Below are 16,588 nucleotides of genomic sequence, written 5' to 3' on the forward strand. Positions count from 1 at the left end.
AATCCCATCCGTTGTTTCTGGACCAGTTGCGTGAAGTCCGGGTAAAAATTGATAGTCGAGTTCTCATGACGAACCGGGCCGTGGGTCCGTGAGGCCTGCAGAATAGCGTCGCGGTCCCTGTAGTAGAACAGTTTGGCCACGATAGGCCTCGGGGGGGCCCCCGGCCGTGGCCGACCGCCCGGAACTCGATGGGCCCGCTCCACGGCAAAGAACTTACTTAGGCCAGCCGAGGACAACTGTTTCAGGATAAGTTCCTCGACCACGAGGTCAACCGGGCGGCCGTCAGAGGACTCCGGTACACCTATGACGCGGATGTTGTTGCGTCGGGCCCGTCCCTCGAAGTCCTCAAGCCGCCGGGCCATATGATCGTTAACCACCCTGATGTCTCCAAGCGCGGCCCGCAGATCCGACACCTCCGCACCGAGGGTGGAGGTCCGTGCATCGAGAGCCTGGACCCTCTCGTTAGTTTTGGAGAGGTCGGCCCGGATCAGGGTGACATCGATCGCGACAGTGTCAATCTTACGGGCCAGGGCCTCATATTGCGTCGCGATGGTTTCCCTGATGCTATCAATGGCGCCCATAATGTCCTGCAGGGATAGTTCCGTAGTGACGGTCGCGCCTCCCTCCGCAGTATCCGAGGGGAGGCCAGCAGCGCCAGAGGGCCCCCTGCCCTGGGTGTAGCGGTCCATGTTATTGCTCTGGACCGCTCCCCCGCGGAGGGAAGCCTTGGTCTTGCGGCCCTCGGGACCCCCTTTGCCCCCCATGTGAACACGGTCACCCGAGGGGACCTCCAATCAAGAGGTGTAAGGGCACCAGCAAGAAGACCACAAAATGTCGGTATAGGGGGTCCGAGGCGATAGGCACTCTAGTGGCAGGTGAAAGAAAACCTCATGCAGAGGCCCAGGAAGCACCTCTCCACCCCGAGCGCACCTCCCTGCCGGTCTCCTGAAGTGCAAAACCGAAACCGAAAGTGGTGGATCGGCAGCTGGCACCGCGCTGAAGCCGCTGTTGTTCAATTGCAGCCCGGTCCCTCGGGTCACCTTCACCCCGGTCACCTCCGTCGGGTGGGTCCCAAAAGTTCTGACGACGACAACTCAGGATTCCCAGGTCCGATTTGAGTTTTGAAAAGAGATATACGCTCAGCTGGTCTTTATCTCCCAGATTCCATAAGCCACGTCAGGATATTCTCAGGATAAATTCCGAGGAGCAGAGAGGGTCCGGGGAGCCCTGTGCTCACGCGACCATCTTGGATGCGCGCTAGGCTCCTCCTCCAGAATTTGGGATAATTAATTCAAGCCCTGTAAGCCAGGAAGGGTTGTCTGGACTTTCATCATAGTGTAGATCATGTTGGTGAACTACATAAAAATCCAGCTTCCTACAACTAGGAATTTGCATACCTAGAAATAAATTCCATTATTCTACTCCAGAACACATTACAGAACTGAGACTTTTACAAATGGCAACGTGCACAGTTGAATGCGTCTCCAAGACCTTGAATGTGATCACTGATTAGTCTTTACATTACCAGCCCTAATACTCTTGACTCAGCCAAGAGTTGTCCAATTTTTGAAAAGCTAAAACAAATGTTGTTCTAGCTTTAATCAGAGACATTTTAAAGCATAGCCAAAGTGGGCTATTCACTAGACCAACCACGGCTTGTTAGCTGGTTATACATATACACCAGTATATGTTTTTATTTCTGGTAAGCCTGGCTAGGTAATTATTTTGGGCATATTGTTCTCATAATAGAACTATTTCTTAAGCTATGCTCTCTGTTAATCTCCATCAGATATCCGGTGCATAATTCGAGATCAACTTTAAAACGGTGGCACCCACGAACGCAACCAACATCATTGCTTTTTTAGTTGAAGGTACACATAAGTTCTCTGAGTAAAGTTGATATTACCAAACAAACATATGGTTTGGAGCTACCGTTGATAACATCTTTCTTTTCCTCATTGCCTAAAGGTGTAAATGAGTGGAACATCTTCAATCCCTCATTATTTAAGCACTTTCTTTCTTCAAAACATTCAAAGAAACTGAATACCAGTAACATCCAAAAATATATTAGGTATGTTTCTTAACAAATTGATGTTTCTCAATACGATCAAGAAAGATGATGGGTAGTGCTTAATTTGATACAAAATGTTTGGGCAGCAAAACATTACCATTGATGTACGGAATAAAGAATAAAATTAAAAATAAAAATTCTGGTAGCTTGAGTGATGATAAAATGTATTTTTAGTTTGTTAAATAAAAGCATAGTTGTTTTAGTTGATTAAATATGGAGTCAAAAACATAGAAGAATGATTATAACAATATGATGTCTCTGTTGTTTAGAAAACTGTCCTGAGGAAGGTGAACGATCTACTACTCACCGAAACGCAGCGTCGACTTCTCTGTATTCTTGTGATATTTGTAATTGTATTTTAATATAAAATGTATTTTAATATGAAATGTTTTTAACCATGACTGTGTATCCTTCTGGAATACATTTTATTTGGTTTAGTTAATTTTTTTATAAGTTTTCTGTGTTGTTCTGACTCACTATTATTGAATGTGATATGATTATATAACTTTGTAACCTCACTCCAAGCACCAGCATTGTATAGAACCTTAGAAATAACTCTTTTTGTGCTGGGACCCTGTGTGTTTCCTCTATTCACTAGAGCCCCCATCTTTCAAGGGGCCCCGCAGGAAAGTGCTTTTTCTCACTATGTCACCTTTGTTTCTCTCTACCAGCTTCTTGCCATCTTTCTGTCTACTGCTACCTCAGACCAGAACTTTATTTGTAAAACAACAGGTGCTAGGGCTCGTGTCAAGAGACTGCTGTAGCGTGCACCACCCATTGCCCTCGACAGCGCTGCAAGTGTGAGTACCAACACAACTACTAAACATCACACTCCTACAAGAGTGACAGTTGAGACTATTTCAGGCCCCCAAATCTATAAGAATTGCTTGAACGGCAGATATTGGCTATTTTCAATTTATATTGAATCAATAAACTGTGATTTTGCTCATACCGAAATTATACAAAAAGTGCCACCTTGTGGCAGACTGTCATAAGAGCTGGAGTTAAAAATTCAAAGCCTGTGCCGAGCATCAGAAACCAGCAGCTCAAATGAAGCACTGCCCCAGACTCCGTCTTTCTCTAATCAGTGTCATCCTAATGATTATGGGGCAGTCAAGTTAAATTTAGTCTGTTTTTGTGACCCCTTTTTCTGAAAGGGAATCATATGAATCAGTAGTGTTTGGCATTGTGCATGCTTGAATTAGCAGGATATTGGTTAAAAAAAACCATGGCAGTTGTGAATAGGAGACCCCAAAAATGCTTTGCTGAGCCTCTAAAAATCCTTCAGACATAACACAGTGGTTGGAGGTTGTTCTTACTAATACATATTTATTATTATCCCAAATGAACCCACTTAACTATCTACATAAAAATAAGTTTTTGAACTGAATGTTATACTTTGTGCTTTGCAAGAGGCCCATTCTCCCTCTGCTCTATTTTAAAACTGGGATCAGTCAAAGCTCAGATATCTCTCAAGGAGATACATTAATCACCAGGGTTAAATTGACATTTTTATGGTGGCATATAATTGCAGGCTGGCAAAGAACACAGAAGTATTTGCCATTAGCCCTGTCGCCTATTTCAAAATGCAGTGCACGGGGAACCCCATAGCATGGCTCCTGTTTCAGTTGCACTTAAGTTTAACTGAGTGTGTTCTTTATTCTTCCTTCTGAACACCTGACAGAATTTTAATATTAAGTATGTTAGCAAGAACACTTCTAATACGCTTATGCATTCCACCTCCACCATAGGTGTAAGCTGTGGCTTTGCAAAAGCAGAATGCAGGCACTGACACACCTCATGCTGTAACTGCAGCATGGCCCATTGTCATTCTGTATGAGAGAATCAGCCACAGACCGAATGACAATGGGGCTAATTGACAGTCTGCGAGGGTTCAAAGAAATACGAGCTGGCCCCCAACAGTGAGTGCTGTAACACACCCGAGGCTTCTCACAAGGGGCATCGCAGATTCCTGGAGACTCCAGAATTACACACAAAAGTCGTCTGTAAAAAGAATTATGATGGACAATGAACTTGGCAATAAAATGACAGACGGTCTGGGTAACTTACGGGCGGTTGATCGCCCTACTTGTTGGGCTATAATGACAGAGCTGCGAAATTAAGTAGCCACCATCTTTTTTTTATTTATTGTTTTATATATTTGTATTAACATTTGTAATGAACATTACAAAATCGGCATGTATCGTTTCGTAGACGTGTTGAGGAGCATCAGAGCATCGTATACATAAGGGTTAGTGACCTGATTACATTACAGGTATGTGCATCAATCTAACCAACAAAGCAACATAAACAGTAGTCCCACCTTCATGTGTGCTACCTCGTCGGATTCCAACTCCGAGGGTGTCTACCTTGGTCCATGACTCTAAACTTTGGAAGCTAACCAGTATCTATTAATCCCCTACTAAAAATGTGGTTGCACCACTCTAATGCAATTAAATTCTGACATTAAATTCCCCTGTGTTTTTTTCTTTAACTCTCACTCTTTTTGCCAAAAGTTGACATTCATTCTACAGGTGCACAAAGTATGCTACAAGTTCTGGAAGCCTCATTTTCATTTCTTTTTTGCCTTGTATGGCCACTATTCTGAATTGCAGTTTTCACTGAAGGACAGGTGCAAGAGACCATCACAGCACTACACCTGCACTGAGGAGATTTCAAAATGTCATTTTCTGTTGCCATCATGTATGCCATTGCAGTGCAACACAGGCTTGACCTTAACATGGAAAAAAATGGCCGGATTATTTACCTGTAATCTTCATAACTCTTAGTCCAATACATCCTCATCCCAATCATTACTTATATGAGGAATCGTGCCTTGTTATAAGAAACAGGAAACAAAATGCCATCTATAACCACACCACCCCTCAGATGGGTACTATAAATAGCATAACCTCCCCCAGCAGTTCTTGTAATTCAAAGTCCCATTAAAGACCTGAACCACGGAGGGTGGGATGGTAGTAATGATTAGACGAGGGCAAATTGGTCAAAGAGTAATAAAGATTACTGGTAAGTAATCGGGCCATTACCTCTATGTCCTTTGTCCTGGTCTGAGTCATTACTCATATGAGGTATACCAAAGCGACCACAGGACTTGGAGCAGCCATTACCACCCACAGCAAAATAATAAAACCCAGTGAAATCTAACCGTCATGTAGTGAATAAAACCTAAATTGCTTACTAAACATCAAAACATTCACAGCATAACTAATTGTAATACTCCCACTCTAAACTTGTTCGCCACTCATTTTACATTGAAAAGTATGTTTCTTGAAGGTTTGATCTGAGGGGGTGTGGCTACAGTAGCCAAGAAGGTGGCTACTTAGGTATGGAGTGGGAGGCTATGAAAGTGGTGGTGCGTGGGTTTTGCCTTGGCATGACCTATGAGATTCGGAAGCAGCTCGAGAGGGATATTCAGACTACAAAGAGGAGGCTGGCTGAGCTAGAAGAGGTGCTGCCTACAGCGCCTGAGCGATTGAATGAGTAGCGGGAGGCACGGGAAGAACTGTTAGCAGCACTATGCCAACTCGAAAAGTTCCACTATATCATATACCGACAGCGCCTACACGCAGAGAAGGATCGCTCGGGGGCACTGCTTACGAGACTGATCTGCAATGAGATGCCGACATCCCCTATTGTACAGATGAAGACGACAGACGGACACACAGTGTACAGCCAGCAGGTCATTTTAGATACTTTGGCGGATCATCTGGCTTGAGTATACGCAGGGTGCTCTACCCCGGTCCTACAGGAAATGGAGAGGCTCCTTACTACTCTGAACCTCCCTCATTTGGATGACGAGGCCAGCCAAGTGCTGGACGAACCGATCTCGAAGGAGGAAATACTGGGAGGTATTAAGTCTCTGAAATCAGCCAAGAGCCCGGGAAATGATGGCCTACTGGCCGAATTCTATAAGAAATTTGCACTCATTCTAGCAGATCACCTTCTTGAGGCATACAATGAGGCATTCCAAAACCGGACACTCCCACCTTCCATGAATGAAGCAGTAGTGGTTATGCTTCCTAAGGCGGATAGGGACGCCTAGCTCCCGGAGTCATACAGACCCATATCCCTGCTGAACATTGAAATGAAGGTCCTTAGTGGGATCATGGCGGCACAACTGCAACCATATATGCAGCACCTAATTCACCCCGACCAGGCGGGCTTTATCCCCAAACGTTGCGCAGCCCTTAACCTACGGCGATTGGCCCACGTTTGGCACTCACCCATGCTACACCAGGAGGAGTGCACCCTGGCACTATTAGACATCGAACAGGCGTTAGACTCCGTTGGGTGGGTGTATCTTTGGGAAGTCTTGTGGGCAATGGGGGTAGGGGCACAGTTCTTGAAATGGGTGCAGCTGTTGTACTCGGAACCCAGTGCCAGGATTAGAGTGGGATAGTTGGTGTCGCGGGCCTTTTGTCTGCAACATGGTACCAGGCAAGGATGCCCATTATAGCCACTACTTTTTGCCATGGCAATGGAGCCCCTAGCGGCAGGTCTGCAAAAAGAGATGGAGGCCTTTGGGATCACACTGGGTGAGACTAACCATGTGGTGTCCATGTATGCAGACAACACCTTAGTGTATGTCCGGAACCCTGCTTCTGCAATACCGATTCTGCTGGGCGCCCTGGAGAGGTTTGGTCACGTGTCGGGGTTGCAGATTAACCTGGGAAAGTCTAAATTGATACCACTGGGGAGACTGGCCATGCGCTCTGATGAGGGACTGCCGGCGGTGGGGCTCCAGTGGGTGGGGACCACACCCTGATACTTGGGGGTCAGACTGGCAGAGACAGCCGACCAATATCTGGCGCTTAACATCGGCAGAGTAGTGGAGGGATTGCAAGGGTTGGTGCACTTTTGGCAGGAGCTGCCTCTGTCACTTATGGGGAGGATAGCTCTGATCAAAATGGTGGTCTTGCCTAGATGCCTGTACGCGATGCAGCACTCTTTCTTTAGGATCCCCCGACACTTCTTTATTACACTGGACAGGCTACTAACAGATTTACTGTGGGGACCCAAGCGCAAATGTGTCAGTCGGACTACTTTGTAATGAACATGGCAAAACGGAGGTCTAGAGGTCCCGTGTTTGGAATTTTATTATGTGGCCTCACAATTACAACACGCGGTACACTGGCTGGATGGGCAGAAGGCCCTGCTGGCAGGGACCTTCGGAGACAGGGAGTTGCCTGAGCTACTAATGATGGTGGCACAGGTACTCATGTCAAGCCCATATATCGTTCACCATGTGGCAGAGATGTGGGAATTGGTAGTCTGGAGAGTGTTGAAAAGAGCTCCGTACACCCCGGATATGCCCTTGTGGGTCGTCCATCTTTTTCAACAGATTTCCGCATCTATGTCAGTGCGGAGGTCGAAGTAGGGGGGATGCCTGACCATGGGCGATCTCTATGATAACAAACAGTATATCCCACGTGAGCAGGCAATGTAAACTTTTGCGTTAGGTCCAGTCCAGTTCCTACAATATGGGAAGATAGCACAAGTGGCAAGTGAATTATGGCCTATGTTCCCAGACGTACCTCCTGTCTCCAATGTGTTACAGGCCCTGATAATGATGGTTAAAGGGCGCAGATTGATATCACATCCCTACCGGGTGATACTGGACGACGGGGCGGTCGGGATGCTGCCAATCCAAGTGAAATGGGAGGCACTGACTGGAGATCCTATTACTGAAAGGGACTGGGCCAAAATCCACAAAGGGGTTAAGCAAGAGAGCACGAACACGAGGTTCAAACTAATCCAATTCATCTACGTACACCAGACGTATCTGACCCTCAAGCTGCTGCATAAGATTTACCCGGAGCGATCAGGGCAGTGTCCTACATGTGGGGAGACGGAAGCTACGTTTATTCACATGGTCTGGGCTTGCCCGGCGCTTCAGGGATATTGGACGGAAGTCTTGACTGCGTTGCGAGAAGTGACAAGGTGGGAGATAGTAGGTGGTGTTGCTTGCTTTGTTGCCCTGGCCCAAGAATAAGAATCTCAGCAGGAAGTTTGTCCTCCTAGGACTGGTGCTTGCGAAACGGTGGATCGCCATCTCGTGGCTGAGCCGCCGATCGCCCAAACTGACACAATGGGTACGAGACATGAAGGAATGGGCGACAGCCGAGGTGATTCGAATGCAGCAGACCAGGCGAGACAACAAGTTAGAGGATCACTTGCAGGCCTAGAGGACAATGGTGGGAGATCTGACGGGCGGTGGGGCGGAAAGTGAAGCACGCGAGGAGTCTGGGGGGAACGCACAGCCAGGTAATGGGCCAGAAGGTGATCAGGAGACAGGGATGACTGGCCATCAAAGACATACTGGGCATTGAATGGACATGGACTGGAAGGTTAAATAACAAGGACGTAAAACCTGGGGATGTACACCAGACATGGTAGGGAGGCGAGGTGGGTTCTAGTTGAGGGTGGGGGGGGTTGGAAGGGGGGATTAGTAGATACTGGCTAGCTTCTAAAGTTTGGAGGCATGGACCAAGGTAGACACCCTTGGGGTTGGAATCCGACGAGGTAGCACACATGAAGGTGGGACTACTGTTTATGTTGGTAAGATTGCTATACATACCTGTAATGTAAACAGGTCACTAACCCTTATGTATACGATGCTCTGATGCTCCTCAACACATGTTTCCGAAACGATACATGCCAATTTTGTAATGTTCCTTACAAATGTTCATTAAGATATATTAAAAAAATACATTTATAAAAAAGATGGTGGCTACTTAATTTCGCAGCTCTGCCGTTTTAGCCCAACAAGTAGGGTGATCAACCGTCCGTAAGTTACCCAGACCGTCCGTCATTTTATTGCCAAGTCCATTGTCCATCATAATTCTTTTTACAGACACCTTTTGTCTGTAATTCTGGGGTTTCCAGGAATCTGCAGTGCCCCTTGTGAGAAGCCTCAGGTGTTTTAGAGCACTCACTGTTGGGGGCCAGCTCGTATTTCTTTGAACCCTCGCAGACTGTCAATTAGCCCCATTGTCATTCGGTCTGTGGCTGATTCTCTCATACAGAATGACAATGGCCCATGCTGCAATTACAGCATGAGGTGTGTCAGTGTCTGCATTCTGCTTTTGCAAAGCCACAGCTTACACCTATGGTGTCAGTGGAAAGCATAAGCTTTCGGAGACACGCGTATTAGAAGTGTTCTTGCTAACATACTTAATAGTATTTTTTTGTCAGGTGTTCAGAAGGATGAATAAAGAACAAACTCAGTTAAACTTAAGTGCAACTGAAACAGGAGCCATGCTATGGGGTTCCCCGTGCAATGCATTTTGAAATAGGCGACAGGGCTAATGGCAAATACTTCTGTGTTCTTTGCCAGCCTGCAATTATATACCACCATAAAAATGTCAATGTAACCCTAATGATTAATGCATCTCCTTGAGAGATATCTGAGCTTTGACTGGTCCCAGTTTTAAAATAGAGCTAAGGGATAATATGCATCTTACAAAGTATAACATGCAGTTCAAAAAATTATTTTTATGTAGATAGTTCAGTGGGTTCATTTTGCATCATAATAAATATGTATTAGTAAGAACAATTACAATGGGTAGGTTGATGGCTTGTCGAGCGCCACCTGGATAAGACTGGCTCAGTTCATTCCCCCTAGTGTTTGGAACAAATACTAGGACTTTTTCAACCTACCCAGCGCACAACTCCTACTTTCCCACATGTGCTCCAGTTGGCACACTATTGCTTCTGGAAAAGCCTGCTCATTACAGACCTGAAAAGTCTGTGCATTACAGCCCCAACTCTTTCCTATGATGCAGACACTCCTCTACTAGGCTGTGACATCTACTGACCTACTGCACTAATACTCTGAGAGATTAATGACTGTAGACTTGTCAGCTAGCTGACCAAGGGCAAGGCTCTTGGAGGGTGCACTCTGGTCCCCTGTTGCTGGTCTTGGGCCAGGTGGGAAACTGAAATTACGACCTTTACCCAATAAGGAATGGAAAGAGTGCTGGCTTACCCAGCTACCTTCTCTAGGAATGCAAGGTTCAATCTCACCCAATTCTTTTTTTTTATTTTTTCTATTTTAAAAGACATTTTTAGTGCAACACAGCTGTTCGCCCACAACCCGGAGGCCAGCAGCATGTAACCATTATCAGCATTACCCTCAAGATACAGCTTGTATGCCTACAACCCAGCGGGCCGGCAGCGATGTATTGATCACATATTACAACATACGCTATGTTCACTCGACAGCACGTTGCAACGTATGATGCAGTGTTGTGCTTACTAATATCTAACAAAACAACAGCCCACCCATCCCATCTGCCTTACCCAAAATGACTGTAATGTCACCCCACATGTCTCGTGGTGTATGTGGTTGTCGTGGCCAGACACGCTCCGCACTCCCCTCTGTGGCTCTGGTCTCGAACTACTCTCCCCTTGCGTCCCTTCACATGATACTGCAACCCTAGAAATGTATCAATGACCCCATTTTTAAAGCAATACCACCTACGCTCCACCGCTTAACCCCTTTGAAGGTCTGAGCCTTCCGCGTCCAACCAGGCCACGAATGGTTTACAAATGTCCGTCGGCCTGGATCTGCTAGGCATTAATTCCCAATAGTGTGACAGTTGCTCTTTACAGTATGCCACACTGTTCACCCATGCCGCTATTGTAGGTGGCCGCTGCTTCTTCCAATGGATTGCCACCTGCCTCTTCGCCAGTAGCAACAGCATAGCCGTGAGCTTTCGAGAGCTCTTTGGGACATCAAAAACAAAACCCAAAATCGCCGTCAGTGGAGTGGTCTGAACCTGATGCTTCGTGATTTGACAAATGTACCCCACTACCTCCACCCAAAACTTCTCCATCGGTCCACACTCCCATGCCAAGTGTGAAAATTTGGCGCCAGGGGCCCCGCATCTCCAACATCTCGTGTCAGGATGTATGCCCATGCGATACAGCTGGGAGGGCGTTCGATATAGCCTGTGTTGAAAGTTAAAATGGATTAGCCGCAGCCTGTAATTGGGTGAGAGATGTTCCAATTGCGAGCAGCAGTATTGGCATTGTTTATCCGTGATGACAATGTTCGAATCTCTCTCCCACTTCGCCCTAGCCGTGCATTCCGTGACCGGCGATTCTTTTTGCGTTAAACTATAGATACGCGTAATCAACTTACGAGGAGAAGGGTTAGCCAGCACATTTTCTAATGCTGCCCTTATCTAATAGTATAGAAGCGTGTCTGATGCCGTCGGTGTTTGAGAATTGCACATCAGCTGTAATGTCAGGAATGTATCGTCTGGAAAGAGATCCATACCCTTCACCAATGCATGCGCCGTGGCTCTTAGTGTGACTGCTTTATCCATTAGTGGAGTTAGCAGCGGGTTACCTCCCACTGGCATGGATGGTGCGTATAGCTCCTCCAGAGGAGCCCTCTTAGCAATCCCTCTCCACGCCCATCTCATGGTTTCTACCGTGTCAATTTCTAAGTGGGGCCTTTTATAAGGCTGGTAGATCGCGGTATTCAACGGAATGGGAGCAACCCTGTAAATCTCCACCGCCACGTGGGGCTGAAAGGGTGTAGGGTGCTGCCAGAAATGCAAATATTGTGCCTGAGCACTATAGTCATAAAGTTTGAAATCAGGAGCCCCCAAGCCTCCTTGGGTGAAAGGCAGTGTCAGCAGCTTCCAGGACACTCTGGGCTGCTTACCCGCCCATACCAAGTCTAGGATATGAGATCGCAGTTTCCGAAAAAAATGAGTATTAAGCGGCATTGGAATATTTACAAACAGGTACAGGAGCTTGGGTAATATCAAAATTTTTACAATGGCTATTCGACCCATCAAGGACAGCGGTAGATGTCTCCATTTCTGTACTTTGCATTCAAGCCAGTCCACCATTGTTCCATAGTTTGCCAGCCATATCTCATGCACCGATCTACTCACTCATATTCCTAAATATTTGACTTGCCCACTGTATGGGATATTCCGTGTCTACCTGAGTAGTGTTATCGGTGAGCGGAAAGATCACAGATTTAGACCAGTTTACCTGTATGCCTGTAAGCCCACCATAACACACGATCTCTCTCATTACTGCCACGAAGTTGTCCCTGGGGTTTGTGAGATATATTATCATGTCATCGGCATACATTGAGATCAACAGTCCTCTGGACGTGAATCCAATACTTCTTTTTGTATGATGCTGGCGGAGACGGGCAGCCTATGGTTCCGTTGCGATGGCGAACAACAGTGGCGACAGTGGACAGCCATGTCGTGTCCTCCTAGTTATGGCAAAAGACTCCGACACCTGCCCGTTTATCCTGATCCGTGCCATAGGCTTCGTGTATAGCAACTGAATTTGTTTGAAAAATAGGGGGCTAAACCCCATACGGGGCAGCAGCACAAAGAGGAACTTCCACTCCAACGAATCAAACGCCTTTGTGGCATCTAGCAGTGCAGCAATTGCTTGTACATGGGGGTCCAGATAGTGCAGGACCCCAAACAATGTATGTAAATTATGTGCAGTTGAGCGGCCCGGGATAAAACCAGACTGGTCTGGCAATGCTATTTGCGGCAGCATTGGTTGCAGCCTGTTAGCAATGAGTTTGGCATAAATCTTAGCGTCCAAATTTATTAGGGATAGTGGGTGATACGAGTCAGGCGCAGCAGGGTTCTTTTCAGGTTTCAGCAGGGTGACTATAGTGGCCTTTCTCAGTGTGGGGGGAAGGATGCCCATCTCCATAGCCTCGAGGTATACCTGTAGCAGTTGTGGTGCCAGTATATCAGAGTATTCTTTATAAAAGGCCGCAGTGAGGCCGTCCACCCCCAGAGCCTTCCCCGCCGGGATACTGCTTATTACTTGCCTAATGTCTTCCACCGTGATCGGGAGCTCCATGTATTGCCTGGCACTATCGATAAACCATGCCAATGCCATGGTGTCCAGGTAGTCCACTATATCAGACTGCGGCGGGTCAGACTTGGAGGCGTATAATGTTTCGTAATAACGGGACATTGTGTTTAGAATTTCTGGCGGTGTTCTGACCAGCTTCCCATCCTCCGTAAGCATTTCAGTGATGTAATTCGCTCCCCTTGGTGGTCTGAGCAAACCCGCTAGTGTTCTCCCAGCTCTTTCCCCCTCTCCATAGCGCCGTGCCTGAGCATTTTTATATAAATACACTGTTTCTCTCTCCGCCTCTATGCATGAAACAGAACTTCCTACACTATTCTAATTTAAACATAAGGCAATATGTCCATATGATAAGACAAGACCCACAGTCAACGGTGTACAAAACTACATTAGTTCATTTATTTACTCATTATTTCATTTTTTTCAGAAAGCATATACATGTGTATTTGAAACTGTATATTAATACATACAGTGCATATTGCATCACAATAATAAAACACAATTATAACTTGTCTTCAACAATCCACAACAAAGTGACATGAGTGAAAAACATAAATACATAATACAGTACAGAAGATTAAGACAATAGGCCTCAAAATAAACAAAGGAAAAAATTAGTGATTATTAAAAACCATAAATTATGAAGTTTGTACATAAGACCAGCGCCGACGCGCGTTTCGGAGCTCCTATATAGCTTTTACAGGCTCCTTCTTCAGGGCTTATTTGAGTGGTCTCTCAAAGAACAAAGACTTCAAGGTCTAACTTGATGTCCAACATCATGAGGCAAAGGTACAAAATTCAATATTGACAGCCGTTGGTCTGTGGGTATAAAAAGCCACGATCAATACATATAATCATAATTTTATTTTCAGTATTGAGGGGTGGGAGCTATTAAGAAAATAAAGGACTCGTATTAACCCGTGATTAAACAACACCCAGAAAAAGGAAGTGTGTGTATAGAAAAAAACCAAAGTACCAATCACCTAAATAGAATAAAATAAATTAAATAAATGTGCACATACTTGTCAGAAGAATTTTGAAAGAAAACACCAGATAAGCGGCAGCTTCAATCGTTGTCTTAGTTATCTTAAAGAAAACTAAAATAGAATGAAAAAGAAACAGATGACCCTTGCGAAATCAAAGGACATAATAGTCTACAGAATCTGTCTTTTGTGGTTAAAATTAAGGATAAAGAAACTCACAATTCTGTACAATGGTGCCGGAAAAGGAAGGGAGGGAGCGCACTATTGAAGATTAAACAGATTATATAGAGAGATGGCGACCTTAACTTAAAATGTTACTCAGGTAGTAAACGAACCATGCATCCAAAGTTATGGTAACGGAAACCACCAGACGAATTTGACCATAGGGCTCAGCCCGGAGCATGAGTAAAAATGGTAAGATCAACAATTATCTATGGAGCTTCACTCTATCTTTAAACTTATCTCTATTCTGTTCTTTTTTTGTTTTTACACTTTGACCTTGTGAACTTATTCTTTACCATCTTTGGACATATCTGTCTTATTCACTTATTACAAGTAGCAACAGGTCTTTGTTTCTCTAGATCAAATTTTTGTCTGTCAACTTCTCTTGAGAATATGGATAGGATTAAAACTTTCGGGTTCACTGATGAGGATTTTTCAAAACCATTAGGTGGTAGTTCTACCACTGATAGGCAATTCACTATTGGGAACAACATTAATGACGATTGGTTGAAATTACTTAACCTTAAGAAAAAGACTAGAAGAACTGAGTCCCATGCAGAATTCATGTTAGAGTACTTACGAGCGGGAGTTATCCCTAATGGACTCCGGGTTAGGAATATACCGGGTTTATTTGTCGAGGTGAAGACATTTCTGGAAAAATGGTCACTCATAGCTAACAGATGCTCCAGAGATTTAATGATACTTATTATTGAAACGGCAAGAGAGGTGGTAGAAAACCTACTCAAAGAGATTGCCGAAATAGAGGAAAACCTAAGGAAAAATAATCCAGTAGAAGAGGCCAAAAGGAAATTAGAAGAAATTAATGGTGAGATGAACTCCTTTTGTGAATACCTAATAAAGAAAAAAACAGAGAAACTCAAAAAAGATATTAGATATTTCAGTGAGGAAAGAGTGTATCCTTATTCGACCCCTGGCTACTATAAAAATGAACTAGATCAACCCCATTCTAATGACCGGCAATATTGGTGAAATAAAAGAGTTATTACATTCTCAGACACTTCAGGATCAGATACTGATAGTGGATCTAACTATTTTGGTAACTATGGACAAAGAAGGGCTAACTATCAGGGCCCCAGAAGAAATGCCCATTTTTTAGGCAACAGACGAGGTCAAATGAGAACACATTATCGGAACTCAGAAAGGGGGTCCTACCAACAATCAGAGAATACCCCACAATTTCTTCAGACCCGAAGGAACCAATATTGGAGAGAATAGCTATCATATCTGATTGCAATATCTCTCTTGATTCATCTTCTTATAAAACTTTAGCTCCAGTTCCCAGTACCTCTAAGGAATATCCACCTAAGGAGCTAGTAGGTTTCTCTGATAAAAATACCTCTAAAGACATTCAAACCATACCTGTCTTTAATCTTTCCAAAATGGACCTTGATACCTCTGCACTCAAATTACTATCTCGAGTGCTTACGTTTATCCCTACTACCTATCTTGATCGGTTTAAAATGATGACTGACACCCAGTCTTTTTTCCGCAAGATTCGTCTTAAAAGATTTTTAGAGGATATCCCTACCCAGACTAATGACAACTTTACAGGACTTAGACCTAAATCGATTTTTACGCCCACCTTAGATCAAGTCGGTGCCGAAGTGGATATTTTTGAAAAAGTAGTTAGCTCTAAAGTACAAAAACTTCTTTCTTTTGTTCCCAAACCGGAGTATAACTTGAATTACTCTGAATACCAAGCCTTTAAACAACTGGCCAATAACCCTGAGGTGACTATCAAACCCGCCGATAAGGGAGGAGGCAGTGTGTTACTTGACAGTTCAGCCTATATACAACAAATTGAGGCCATGCTTAACATTCCTGAACATTACGCTAAGTCCAGGTCATATCCGGAACAAAGAATAAAAGCTGACATCTTAGACATAACTCAAAGAGCACTCGACAGAGGTTCGTTGTGTATACAAGAATTTAACTATCTAAATGCAGAATTCCACCGAATACCTATTTTGTATGGGGTTCCTAAAATACACAAGAACCCCTCTTTCCCTCCCTTCAGACCTATAGTATCCACCATTGGATCTCTTACTGAGCCCCTATCTAAATATTTAGACATTTTTCTTCAACCTCTGGTATCGAACCTTCGAGGATACATCAAAGATACGGGACACCTCATTAGTGAAATTGAGGGTACCTATTTTAACAACTATACTGACTTCTTGGTGTCTATGGACATTGACGTCCCTGATCTCCCGACGCGACTCCGGGAGCAACGCTTGCATCCAGCTTCTTTTTTTAAAGCGGAACCTCGGCAGTCCCTCTGCCAGCGCTGTGGACTCTGCGCTTTTTTAAATACAAGCACTGCTCTTTCCTACCTGCCTGCAGTCCCGAGCGCCTTCCGCTCCTCGCTCTCCTCCTTTGCCGGCTGGTCACTGGAGCG

The sequence above is a fragment of the Triturus cristatus genome, chromosome 7 (genome assembly GCF_964204655.1).
Source record: "Triturus cristatus chromosome 7, aTriCri1.1, whole genome shotgun sequence".
In the NCBI taxonomy this organism is placed as follows: Eukaryota; Metazoa; Chordata; class Amphibia; order Caudata; family Salamandridae; genus Triturus; species Triturus cristatus.